This window comes from Camelus ferus, chromosome 10 (assembly GCF_009834535.1).
Source record: "Camelus ferus isolate YT-003-E chromosome 10, BCGSAC_Cfer_1.0, whole genome shotgun sequence".
Lineage (NCBI taxonomy): Eukaryota > Metazoa > Chordata > Mammalia > Artiodactyla > Camelidae > Camelus > Camelus ferus.
This window is the reverse complement of record NC_045705.1, coordinates 3,873,212-3,887,130: the sequence shown is the minus strand read 5'-3', so window position 1 is coordinate 3,887,130 and position 13,919 is coordinate 3,873,212. Positions and strand designations below refer to the sequence as shown.

Genomic DNA, 13,919 nt, shown 5'->3' with positions numbered 1-13,919 from the left:
ATTCCATGCGGTAGGCACGATTCTAAGACAGCCCGCAAGATTGCTACCACTGGTGTACATACCCTGTGTATTCCTCTACCCTTGACTGTTTGAGGATCTGTGGGTTTATAGTTTACATATTCCATCTTATTCAGAACTTGTGGATATGATGGAATTTTACTCCCATTATTATATTACTTTATATGGCAAAGATAAAGGCATTTTTCTATAAGTAGGGCCCTTAATCAGTTGATTTTTTCAACCAATCAAAAAGGACATTATCCTTAGTGAGCCTTTTATAAAAACGTCCAGTTCTTTCTTGAAGAGGGAGATTAGAAGTAAGAGATTTTACTGCTATTACTGCTGATCCTGACACCTTAAGTTCCCATAATTTGGAAGGGCTCGTGAGGACAACATGGCAAAGACCATCGGGGCAGCCCTCGGCGTTGAGAGTGGTCCCCGGCTAATAACGAGCCAAAAGAAAGGACCTCAGTCATACAACTACAATCAAGTCAATTCTGCTGACAACCTTCCTGAGCTCGGAAGCAGATCCTCCCTAGTCACACTTCCAGATTAGAATGAAGCCAAGCCAACTCCATGAATATCAGCCACACGAGACCCTGAGCAAAGGAAGAAGCTAAGCTGTGCCTGGATTCCTGACCCACAGAAACTGTGAGATAATAAATATGTTGCTGTTTAACCTGTTGAATTTGTGGTAGTTGTTACACAGCAATAGAAAATTAACACATTACATTTTAGTTTCTTTATTGCCTTATTAGACACTCCTCTTTCTTACAGTGCTTGCTGTCTGGTTAATAGCATGTACCTTTAAATTATCAGCCTCCTTTCAAGTGATATTATACTATTTTATCTATAACACAGAAACCTTACAGCGGTTTACCCCCACTTCACCAATTCTGACCTTTGTGCTATTGTCATCTTAATTCTACGTGTTACAAATCTACAATACCATTGCTATTATTTTGCTTTAAACAGCCAAATATCTTTAAACTTATTTTTTAATTAAATGAAAGGTCTCTTTTATTTATTCATATACATACCATTCTATGTATAGAACCAGATTAGCATCTGGCATCATTTTAATTTGTCTGAAGGACATTCTTGCAGTGTATGGCTGCTGCTGTTAAATTCTTACACTTTTTGTGTGTCTGAAAAAGTCTTTATTTCACTTTCATTTTTTTAAAAGCTATTTTTGCTATGGATAGAATTCTAAGTTGATGGTTTTTTTCGAAAACCCTCAGACTAAAGATATTGATCCACTGTATTCTTGCTGGCTTGGTTTCTGACAAGAAGTCAACTGTCATTCTTATCTTTGTTCCTCCTTTCATAATGTGTCTTTTTTTTGCCCAGCTGTTTTTAAGAGGGTCTTTTAATTACCAATTTTGAGCAGTTTATTATGATAAGTTAGTATCTTCATGTCATTTTCTTTGTGTTTCCTGTGTTTGTGGTTTGTTGAGTTTTGAGGATCTATGGGTTTACAGTTCACATCAATTTTGAAAATTTTCAGCCATTATTTCTTCCATTGTTCTTCTATTGCCACTTCCCAAATTCTTCTCTCCTGGGGCTCTCTAGTTATAAGTATCTTAAGCATCTTAAAGTTATCCCACAGTTTCCTGATGCTCTCCTCATCTATTTTTAATTTTTTTTCTTTCTCCACTTAATTTGAGACTATTTCTATCTCTATGCTTTGAAGTTCACTAATCTTTTCTTTTGAATTCTCTGATGTACTATTAATTCCACCCAGTGCATTATTCTTCTCAGATACTGTGTGTATTATCTTTAGGAGTTTTATTTTGGTCTTTTGGGGAGGTATATTCTGTCTTTTATTAACATGTTCATGCTTTGCTCTACCTTTTTTGATATAGTGAGTGTTTTTGTAATAGCTCTTTTAATGTCTTTGTCTAAAATTCTATCATTTACAGCATTTCTGGGTCTATTTTTATTGAGTTCATTTCTTTTTCTTTTTTTTTAACATTTTTTATTCATTTATAATCATTTTACAATGTTGTGTCAAATTCCAGTGTTCAGCACAATTTTTCAGTTATTCATGGACATATACACACTCATTGTCACATTTTTTTCTCTGTGAGTTATCATAACATTTTGTGTATATTTTCCTGTGCTATACAGTGTAGTCTATTCTACAATTTTGAAATCCCAGTCTATCCCTTCCCACCCTCCACCCCCCTGGTAACCACAAGTCTGTATCTGTGAGTCTATTTCTGTCCTTTATTTACGCTTTGTTTTTGTTTGTTTTTGTTTTTGTTTGTTAGATTCCACATATGAGCGATCTCATATGGTATTTTTCTTTCTCTTTCTGGCTTACTTCACTTAGAATGACATTCTCCAGGAGCATCCATGTTGCTGCAAATGGCATTATGTTGTAGATGTGTGTTTATTGCCATTTTGAACTTATCTTTGCAGTTGAATTGGTATATCCTCTTTGTTCCTTTCTTCTTCCTTTTGTGGTTTGGTAATTTTCCTTTGTATTATCATGGATTTTATTTAATTTTTGTGACTCCTTTGTAACTTTTTGGCTTGTGGTTACCCTTTTTTGTAAATCTATCAACCCATTACTATAACTGTTTTTATTAAACTGATAGTAACATGATCTCAAACCCATCCTACTGTTAAAAAAATTTTAAAAAGAAAGAAAAAAATATTCTATATTTCCCTGCCTCCCTCTCCCACTCTCAGTGATTTGTATGTCTTCTTTTATAATTTCATGTTTACTTTATTTGTAATTCATGAGTTATCACCTTTCCAGTTGTTTGTTTCTCATTTCTGTAGCATCCTGCTGCTCTTCTATTTAGAATAGCCCTTTCAATATTTCTTTTAGCATGGGTTTAGTATTGCTAAACTCCTGCAGCTTTTTTTTGTCTGTGAAACTCTTTATTTCTCCTTCTATCCTCAAGGATAGCCTTGCTGGATAAAGGATCCTAGGCTGCATCTTTTTTTCATTCAGGGCTTTGAATATATCTTGCCACTCCCTTCTGGCCTGTAGTGTTTGTGTAGAGAAATCAGCTGAGAGCCTTATGGGGGTTCCCTTGTAACTTACTCTTTGCTTTTCTCTTGCTGCCTTTAGAATCATTTCTTTATCCTTGACTCTAGCCATCTTGATTATGATATGTTTTGGTGTGGGTCTATTTGGGTTCTTCCTGTTTGGGACCCTCTGAGCTTCCTGTACTTGGATATCTGATTCCTTCTTTAAGTTTGGGAAGTTTTCAGTCATGATTTCTTCAAAAACCTTTTCAATCCCCTTTGATCTTTCTTCTCCTTCTGGGACCCCTAATATGTGAAGATTGGGACGCTTTATATTATCCCATAGGTCCCTTATGCTATTTTCATTATTTTTTATTTGCTTCTCTTGTAGTTCTTCTGAATGGGTGCTTTCTATTGCCCTGTCTTCTAGATCACTAATTCGTTCTTTCGCATTATCTAGTCAGCTTTGCACAGCTATTAGATCATTCCTCATCTCTGTCAATGAGTTTACCCATTCTACTTGGCTCTTCTTTATAGCTTCAATTTCATTTTTGACATATTTTTATATCTCTAAACACTATCTCTTTTAATTCCTTCAGCAATTCGATCACTCCTTTTTTGAAATCTTGATCTAGTAGGCTATCGATGTCTATTCCGTTGATCTTTCTTTCAGGGGATTTCTCTTGTTCTTTTAATTGGGAAAGGTTTTTCTGCTTCTTCATCTTGCTCATACCTCTTTGGCACTGTGGTTTATGGAGTATCAGTTGTTTATTTTGGTCCTTAAGGATTTTATCTATCTGATGCCTATTTAGGAATAGAACTTAGGAAAAAAAGAAAAAAAAATAAGAGAGAGAGAGAGAAAGAATTTTAAAAGAAGGGATAAAGAGGGTTTGAAAACAGTGTATATTGAATAATAGAAGAGTGAGTTGAAGCAGAGTATTAATCGGGTTGAGACGTCCTTTTGAAACCTTTACAAAAAAAGGCGGGGGGGGAGATGAATAGATGTATTTGAAACCTGTGTCTAATCAATAGCAGGACATCAAAACCCAAGAGAAATAGAAATGAATTAAGAAGTAAAGATTAAGAGAGTAATAGAAAATAGAACAGGTAAAAACAGATTTAAAAAAAAGGGGGGGGGGTTTGTCGGTGTTCTCCTGGAGTCTGTGTGCTTTTAATGTGAAGTCTTTCTGTCTTCGTCCTGTTTTGGAAGCTCAGCTTGCTGTTTTCAGAGGCCCTCCGTTGGCGCCCTCTTCCGTGCTGCTCCCAGCACCTGTCGGCAAGCAGATCGCGCCTCCTCCTAACACTGGGTCAGGTGCAGCTCTCCTCTGCTGTGGGCGGGCGGGTCGCTGCCCCTCCGGATGCCGCAGTCAGATGTTGCAGGCTGGCCAGGTAGGAGGGCGGGTCGTGCCCCCTCCCAGCACCTCAGTCAGGGGCTGTGTTCCTGCCCGAAAGGCGGGGGGCCGCTCTCGCTCTACCTGCGCCGCCACCGGTAGCTCCGCTGTTCTGTGCGGCTGCGCGCCCCGCCCTGGTCGGCGCCCCGCCCTGGTCGGCGCCCCGCCCTGGTCGGCGCCCCGCCCTGGTCGGCGCCCCGCCCTGGTCGGCGCCCCGCCCTGGTCGGCGCCCCGCCCTGGTCGGCGCCCCGCCCTGGTCGGCGCCCCGCCCTGGTCGGCGCCCCGCCCTGGTCGGCGCCCCGCCCTGGTCGGCGCCCCGCGGGTGGGCTTGGGGAAGACCGAGGGACAGCCCTGTCCCTGCTCCGAGCCAGAACCCAGCTCCTTGTTTGTCTTTGTGGAGCGAGTTCTCTGAGGGACCAGGATGGAAGGATCCTATCTGCCCCGGGCTGCAGGCCAGTCTCAGTCTGGCCTTTGAGGCTGCTAAGCCCTTCGGTGCGGATGCAGGTTTCGCCCCCGCCCCCGCCTGGGTGCTCAGCGCGGAGGATATGGCGGCTGTGCCTGAGCCCCGCCTCTCTTCCCCCGAAAACTTTCCGCGGGTTTTCAGAGATGGAGGTGTGCACCCTTCCCCCGAGAGCACATCAACCTTGCTGTTTTATGGAGGACCCAGGTTGTTCTGCCCTGTGCACCCACAGCCACGGGGCGCAGCCCCTTGCGTTCCCCTGGGGCTGCCTCTGTGCAGCCACTTCCGTCCTCCGCCCGGCTTGTGCAGCCTGGCCCTGCCCGCCGCTGCCGGCCCGCGTCTCAGGCTGGGTGTCGGGGGGACGCTCTGTGCCCGTTTAACTTAGTTCTGTCAGTCAAGGGCTGCTCTGTACAGATCCGAGCCTCGGAGGCTCCCCCTCCGTCCCGCTGGCCTCTCAGTTGGAGAGGGGAGACCCAGCGAGCGAGCGCCAGTCCTCCTTTGCCGCTCCCTCCCCGCGGGACCCGTCCCGCGCTGCTTTGCCTTTTGTTCTTTCTTTTTTCCTTTTCTCCTATCAGATTTTTGGCGTATTTATCTTTTGAAGAGGGCGATGTTCTGTCGGAGTTCCACAGGTGCTCTGGTTGGCTGAGTGGGTCTGTAGATGTGGGTCTTGGTGTATTTGTGGGAGAGGGCGACCTGCGAGTGTCCTTCTACTCCGCCATCTTCTCCGTCTCTCCTGAGTTCATTTCTTATCATTATGGATTATGTTTTCCTGCTTCTCTGAATAACCAATAATTTTTACTGAATGGCAGACCTTGTAAATGTTATATTATTAAGTGTGAAATGTCTTTATTTCTTAAAATATTTTTTGTGTTCTTGTGGAACCCGGTAAAATTATTTGGAAATAAAAATGTCAAGATTTCCATTAAGCTTGATAGGTGGAACCATAAGAGACTTAAGTCTAAGGACTGTTTGGATCTTACTGAGGTAAAATGCTCAGCTGAGTATTTAACCCAATGCCAGACATATTATGGGATTTCTCCAGTCTGGCTACTGGGAACATGAATTACTCCAACCTTGTGTGAGCTTCAGGAATTTTTCACCTGCTTCTTTCTGTGGTTCTTATGTCGGCTTCAGATAGTTGCTTCATGTGTATGTAGTGATCAGCACATAGCTGAGGATTGAGAGAAACCTTCTACGGAGCTCCAGGGTTCTCTGTCTCTCCAGTTCTTTGCTCTCTAGGTATCCTGTACAGAATATTCCAGCCACCTTGGTCTCCCTGAATTCTGAACTGTCTTTACAACTTAGAGAGACAATATGCTCTCTTTGGGCTCCTCCTTCCTGCACTGTGGCTTTGGAAACTCCCTCCAGACAGTAAACTGAGTCAATCATAAAATTTATTTCATCTGCTTCCCTTCTCTCAGGGATCACTGTCCCTTGCTATCAATTGTCCAGTATCTAAAAACCATTGTTTCATATATTTTAATTGTTTAAAGCAGGAGGACCAAGACAATCTCTGTTACTCCATCGTGTCCAGAAGCAGAAGTCTGTATTTAGGTCAATTTTGAAAAAGGAGAACAGGATGGGCAACTGGCTTTACCACATACCTAGCTTTCTAATGAAGCTGTAGTAATGTTAGAAATGTTAGAAAAAAATTAGGTAAATAATAATATAAAACAAATTAAAACAGTACCCAATGTTTAGTATGCAATTTGTGTATTTATAGTACACATATATTAATGTGCTTTACATATATTAATTTATTTAATCCTCACATACATTTCTTAGGTTTGCTCTAATTCACACAAGTCCTAATTGAAATCCAGGCATTCTGGCTCCAGAATGCCCTTTACCATTAAGCTACACCATCTTTTCCTACTAAAATCAACAGATTTATGAAACTACACAGAAAGCCCAGAAATATACCTAAGCATTATGTAGCATTGTATAAGAGTGGCTTTTAAATTACTGAGTCATACATTTTTCACCTTTTGTCTAACAAAAATATAAGGCCCCTCTCTTCCTCAAAAAAGAAAATTGAAAATAGAAGTACCATACGATCCACCAACCACACTTCTAGGTATTTATTCAGAAGAATTGAAATCAAGATCTTGACAAAATATTTGCATTCTCATGTTCATTTCAGCATTATTTACAATAACCAAGATGGGGAAACAATGCAGACATCCGCTGATGGATGAATGCATAAAGAAAATGTGGTATACATATATAACTAAATATTATTCAGCCTTTAAAACAAGTAAATCCTGCAAAATGTCATAATATGGGTGAACCTCGAGGATGTTATGCTACGTAAGATAAATCTGTCAGAGAAGGACAAATACTGTATGATTCCACTTATTTGAGGTACCTAGAGCACTCAGACAGAAGATTGTAGCATGCTGGTAACGTGGGGCCTGGGGACAGGGAGATTGGGAGTTACGATTCAATGAGCATAAAGTTTTGTTTTGCAAGATGATGAAGTCACAGAGGTCTGCTGTACAGCCCTGTGTCTATAGTTAACGATACTGCAAATTTGGTTAAGAGGGTAAATTTCATGTTAGGCGTTCTTACCATAATTAAAGAATATAAGCCCCTCTCCTATACTGTCTTGGCTCTATCAACAGTATGTTTGCTCCCTTCATCTCAAACTTTTTCAACATGCCTTCTGAGAGCCTGAGTCTAAAACAACTCCTAGATCGTTATTCCTGATACCTGAATGCATATTGCCTTTATGCTATTTTGAACCTCTGTCTTCTGTATCATTGCCACCTGCTCCAACTCTGGTTACTATGTGCATCCCCCTGTTTTAGAAGATACTATTTTAACTTTCTGGCGAAAGCACAGACTCTCAAAAGCAGGAGCCATGTCTTTGTATCTGCAGCGCCACGTGTAGATGCTCACAAATGTGTGTGGAATGATTGGATCAGTGACTCAGAACACATAATCCTTCTAAAAGTGAGGAATACTACCATATATTCTGAAAAGCTGCTAGTAGCTTAGGACAGTGTTGTGTTTATCTTCTGAACTGGGTATGGACAACACAAAGAAGTCTTTTATGACACAAACATATGGAAGGCAATCACCTTTAGGTGTCTTGGCCCCAGATCTTGAATTGCTGATTCATTGACAAACTACAATATACATTTGAATAAATTTTTCCTTCTACACCCTGCATGTCACACGGAGAAAGGATTGCACATGTTAAGAGTTCACAAATAAAATTACAGCTGTTCCAAGGAGCACACATGCATACTCAGAAGGGAGTAGTTTTTTAATATTCATATTTCTAAGTATACATTTCTGTACTCTAAGATGATAGCAGGGAATTGGTGAAAGTGTTTAGGTATTACTTTGTCCTTATTCTAAAAGTTAAGTAATATTACACATGCTAGTTTCATGTGACTTTTGGAGTTCTGCAGGTGCTCTGGTTGGCTGGGTGGGTCTGTGGATGTGAGTTTTGGTGTGTTTGTGGGACAGGGTGAGCTACGAGTGTCCTTCTACTCCGCCATCTTGGCCCCGTCCTCTCATATGACTTTTGAGGATTAAATGAGAAAATATTTGCAAAGCTCTGTAGAGACTACTTTTTTTCTTTTGCGTTGTCCTAAATATTTTTTTCCAGTTTTATTAAGTAGAATTATTACAGTTTGACTGCACATACACATTATACTGCATGTAAATACATATATACAGTATATTGCACATTTTTTTTAGGTTACATATGTGTACTAATTATTGTTTCTAAGAACAGATTAGATCTTTAGCTTTTTAAACTTATATAGTTATCAAAGGAATAAAGCCAACTACAAAATAAGAATCAACAGAATGTGGTAGTCCAATCATAAAGGGCAGTCAAATATGCTTACACATATTCAAGAAATCAAAATAATAATTAAATCAATTCGTTAACATTTTATAGATGAGAAAATCTAGGCTTAGAGAAGAACCATGACCTGTCCAAAATGACATAGATCACACAGAAATAGCACAGTTGGGACTAGAGCCCAGATCTGACACTTGATCTGTGCTGTATTGCCACTTAGCTATGCCCAGTCCCCCCAGCAAGACAAAAAGAATCAGCCCACCCACCAGGAGGCCAGCACAAGCCCCAGGACCCTGAGGGCCGCATTCCAGCCTCCTCAGGATCCAGGTCTGCCCACCAGCAGACCAGCAGCCTTTGCACAGGTCAGGGCCTGACTGACAACTGGGCCAGTCCCACCTACCCACAGTTGTTGGCTTACACCACAACACACTCATTTATTACAGTATTACACACACCACAAAATTATACAATCATCTCAATAGATGCAGAAAAAGCTTTTAACAAAATTCAAAATTTATTTATGATAAAAACTAGCAACAGAGTAGGTATGGAGGAAACATCCTTCAACATAATAAGAAAAATATATCACAAGCCCATAGCTAACATCATACTCAATGCTGAAAAACTGAAAGCTTCTTCTCTAAGATCTGGAATAAGACAAGAATGCTTACTATGGCCACTTTTATTCAACATAGTATTGGAAGTCCTAGTCACAGCAATCAGACAAGAAAAAGAAATAAAATAATCCAATCAGAAAGGAGGAAGTAAAACTCACTTTGCAGATGGCATAATACTATATAGAGAACAAAAGCAAAAGTAAACAAATGTTGCCTAATTAAACTTAAAATCTTTTGCACAGCAAAGAAAACCATCAACAAAACAAAAAGACAATCTATGGAATGGGAGAAAATTTGTGCAAATGATGTGACTGACAAAGGGTTAACATCCAAAATATACTAACAGCTCATACAGCTCAATATCAAAAAAAAAAACAAAAACAAAAACCCAAACAACCCAATCAAAAAATGGGCAGAAGACCTGAAGATATATGTTTCCAAAGAAGACATACAGACAGCTACCAGGCACATGAAAAGATGTTCAACATCGCTAATTATTAGAGAAATGCAAATCAAGACAGTAAGGTATCACCTCACACTTGTCAGAATGGCTTAATTAAAGTCTACAAATTAGAGTTTGTGTCTTTTCCGGATGTATGCTTAAGTATTTTAGACCATTCCCTTAAAGGTAACCTAATTGATGCTATCCTAAATACAAGAAGCCAAATACATTAAGTACATCAATATGAAATTGAGTAAAAGTATAAACTGGTAAAAAAAAAAATTAAACAATGGACAGAGGACTTGAATAGACATTTTTCAAAAGAAGACATACAGATGGCCAAGAGGCACATGAAAAGATGCTCAACATCACTAATCATCAGGGAAATGCAAACAAAAACCAACTATATTGAGATATCACCTCACGCCTGTCAGAATGGTTATTATCAAAAAAAAAACAAAACCTAATAAGTGCTGGTGAGGACGTGGAGAAAAGGAAACCCTAGTATACTGCTGGTGGGAGTGTAAATTGGAAAACACTATGAAGATTTCTCTAAAGATTAAAAGTAAAACTTCCATTTAGTGCAACAATTCCACTTCTGGTTATTTATCTGAAGAAAAAAAACATTAATTTGAGGGGGATTGAGAGGTACAAACTTCCAGTCACAAAATAAATGAGTTGCAGGGATGAAATATACAGAGCACACGGAATGTAGTCAATCATACTGTAATAAACGTGTGTGGCGACAGTGAACCAGACTTATCAAGGTGATCATTTTGTAATGTATAGAAATATCAAGGCACTATGTTGTACACCTGGAACTCACATAGTGTTGTACATCAATTATATTTCAATCAAAAATAGACAATGTCTGGGAGGGTATAGCGCTCGTGGTAGAGCACATGCTCAGCATGCACGAGGTTCCGAGTTCAATCCCCAATTACAAAAACAAACAGCCTGATTAGATAATGAGCAGAGGAACAGAATAGATTTTTTTTTTTAAAGAAGACATCCAAATGGCCAACAGGTAAATGAAAATGTACTGAGCATCACTAATCATCAGGAAAATACAAATAAAAACCACAGCGAGATCCCAACCTACTCCTGCTAGATGGGTATCACCAAGAGGACGGGAGGGAGTAAGTGTTGGCAAGGATGTGGAGAAAAGGAAAGCCTTGTGCTTCAGTAGCTCTGATGGAGCATTTCTTCCCCTGGTCTGCTCAACTTGTATGAGTTGTAAGCATTATTTTCCTGTATGTAATAGCAACATATGTATCAAAAGTTTATTAGGAAATATTTCCTTAATTTATATGAGACACAATGAAGTAATCTCACCTCTTGGGAAATTTAATGGGTAAAAGATTTGAATTTTGTTTAATCAAGACTCCATGGCTTTGAGAAATTTACTGAAAACTGGTTTTGTCTGCTGCCAGCTAAATTACTTTTGGAGAGCTATTTTAACTTATTGTGCCTTAGTTTCTTCATGGGTAAGACTGGAATAATACTACTTTCTCTCAGTGTGTTGTGAGGATTAAATAAAATGTCTGTGGAAAGTCTAGCATGGTACCTGGCAAACCAAGCATTGTACAGCTAAAGCCCTAAGACTGACGTTGAAGAGAACAAAAGAGCCGTGAGGGAGTTCCAATAGGATTTACCAATTAAATGGATATAGATTGTGAGTTTAAAAAGATTCCTACAATTGTAGGTTTTGGTTTGGGTAACTGAACGGATGGTGGGATAATTCACCAGGGTAGAAGAGAGCTAGGTTTTCAAGACATTTAAGCTGAATATCCTGTCATTCAGATGAATGTTACATAAACAGATCCTGAGCTCAAGAGAGAAGTCTGAGCTGGGTATGTGGCTGCAGGCATCCTCGGTGTGTAGGTGTGACCAATGAAGTCACGCATGTAGATGAAGTAAGGGCTGCGGGTTGAAGAGGGAAGCTGGGGGAATGTGACATTTAGAAGGTGAAAGAAAAAAGAGCAGCTTGAAATGCTGGATCCTCCTTTGGACTCGTGCCCTGGAAAAAAATAATACGTAGTAGGAAGGACTCAAAAGTAAGATTTTTATCCTTACTAGGCTTAGAACTAAAAGATGCTTTGGGATAAAACCACCTATTTGCCTGACTTTCTGTATCCTGGGGAAAAAAATAAACAACCTAAATCAGGGCAACAGAACATACCATATTCTGGAGAGGCAGAAACAAAAACAAACAAACCAAAAGAGCTAGAAAGCCCGACACACAAACTCACTCCCCTCTGCTGTACACTTGGGCTTTGCTTTACACCTGGGTACTGCGAGCAAGACAGAGCTGAGTTTACTCTATGCAAAACCTTTCTAAAGGTGAGATTCTGTATACAGTGATGGTGGTGAGCCCCTCGTGCCTGGATAGAGAAATCAATTAGAGACTGAAACTCCTTTCTTAGGGAGAGTTGTGAAGGCACTATATGATGGTTGTTACACGTCAACATGACTGAGCTCAGAGACAGAAGGTAAAACCTTATCCCGGTGTATCTGTGAGAGTGTTTCCACAAGAGATTGGCATTTGAATCAATAGACTTAGTAGAGAAAGTCTGCCCTCATCAGTATGGGTGGGTATCAACCAATTATTTGAGGGTCCAGATAGAACAAAAAGGTGGTGGAGGAAGGGTAAATTCACTTTCTCTTTTTGAGCTGGAACATCAGTGTTTCTCCCACTGGCATTCCTTGTGCCTTTGGACTTAGACTGGGACTTACGCCATCGGCCCTCTTGGTTTTCAGGTTTCAGGCTTTCAGGCTTGGATGAGGCGTCCACCACCAGGTTTCCTGGTTTGCTTGCAGAAAACAGATCATAGAACTTCGCCTCCATAACCATGTGAGCTTATGTATATTGTATCTGTCGAATTTATTTATAAGAATAATAACATCCAATCACATACATACACAGTGCCAAAAGTATCTTTAAAACATAAGGATGAGGATTTGCACTGCGAGAAATACATCACTAATATTTTAAGGCAATTACTCAATGTGCCATGTTCTATAATTAGCAGGTACTGACAATAAAATTCATGTTTGTATTCACTCTAGTATACAGCTTTCCTTAAAAAGTGAAGAAAAGGCTTGGGAATAATTTATACTTACAATAATATGCAATCAGGTAAACAATTTTAGTGATTTCATAATATGAAATCCTGTGAAATCACTAAAAATGTATATCTTGAAAAAATATTCAATGTGAGAAATACCCATAGTGGAAATTAATGATTTTTAAAAAATGCAAACAAGGGGGGGTGGGAGGTATATCTCAGTGACAGAGCAAGTGATTGGCGAGCACGAGGTCCTGGGTTTAATCCCCAGTGCCTCCGTTAAGGGGGAAAATAAATGAATAAATACATAAATAAAAATGCACACACACAAAAATACAAAAAAAAAAATGCTATGTCCCGTATGAGTCCAAGTCCATAAATAAAAATGCATGTGACCACAAAAAGACTGGAAGGGACTCTATCAAATTATTAATAATGATATAATCACAGAGTAGCATATTTATTTCTCTTCCTTAACATTTTTGAAATTGTGATATTTTACTACCAGAAAAATTTAAAGAAGCAATTTTAATCATTACTTAGGCACTATAATTACAATATTTAATAAAGGCTCTCCTGATGGACTCTCCGTTCACTCACTCTCTCAGCATCCTCATCCTCGCATATGCCTAGAACTCCCAGTTAGCACACTGCTCTCCAGGACACTCCAGTATCCATGTTCCCAACTGTTAAGTAATATTTACAAGAATCCATTAGTGCTGTCCAAGCTTGTGCATGCCGTTTGCACTGATTACGGTTATTTTGCAATTTAATTAACTAGTATGTAAATAGATGAGATAGGAGCAGGGAAACAGAGAGCTGTTTTTTCTAAGAACCAAGTTGAAGATTCTGTAAAGATTCCATTAAGTCCAGTCAATTGAAGGAAAGAAAGAGCGAAGGGAGGGAGGGAGGAAGGAAAGGAAGGAGGGAGGAAGGAAAGGAAGGAGGGAAGGAAGGAAAGAAGAAAGAAAAGGAAATCGCGTAAATGTGTGGGGCTAACAGTTTAAAAGAATGGGGAGGGAGAATGATACAAATCTGGATTCAGCACTCAGATAACTTTGCAAGTGTATTTAAGTTTCCAAAATTAAAGAAATTGACACTGGAAAGAGTAAATGCTGCCCTGGTGACCCATCTTATGC

General features: G+C 39.7%; 1 long non-coding RNA gene across 1 annotated transcript; it reads left to right on the top strand.

The window, feature by feature from the left end:
* The first annotated feature begins 10,582 nt into the window (after positions 1–10,582).
* Positions 10,583–13,063, top strand: LOC116666299. Its single transcript, XR_004323062.1, has 2 exons — positions 10,583–10,632; positions 13,032–13,063. It is a non-coding gene; the product is annotated as an uncharacterized LOC116666299 (long non-coding RNA).
* Positions 13,064–13,919: the final 856 nt, after the last annotated feature.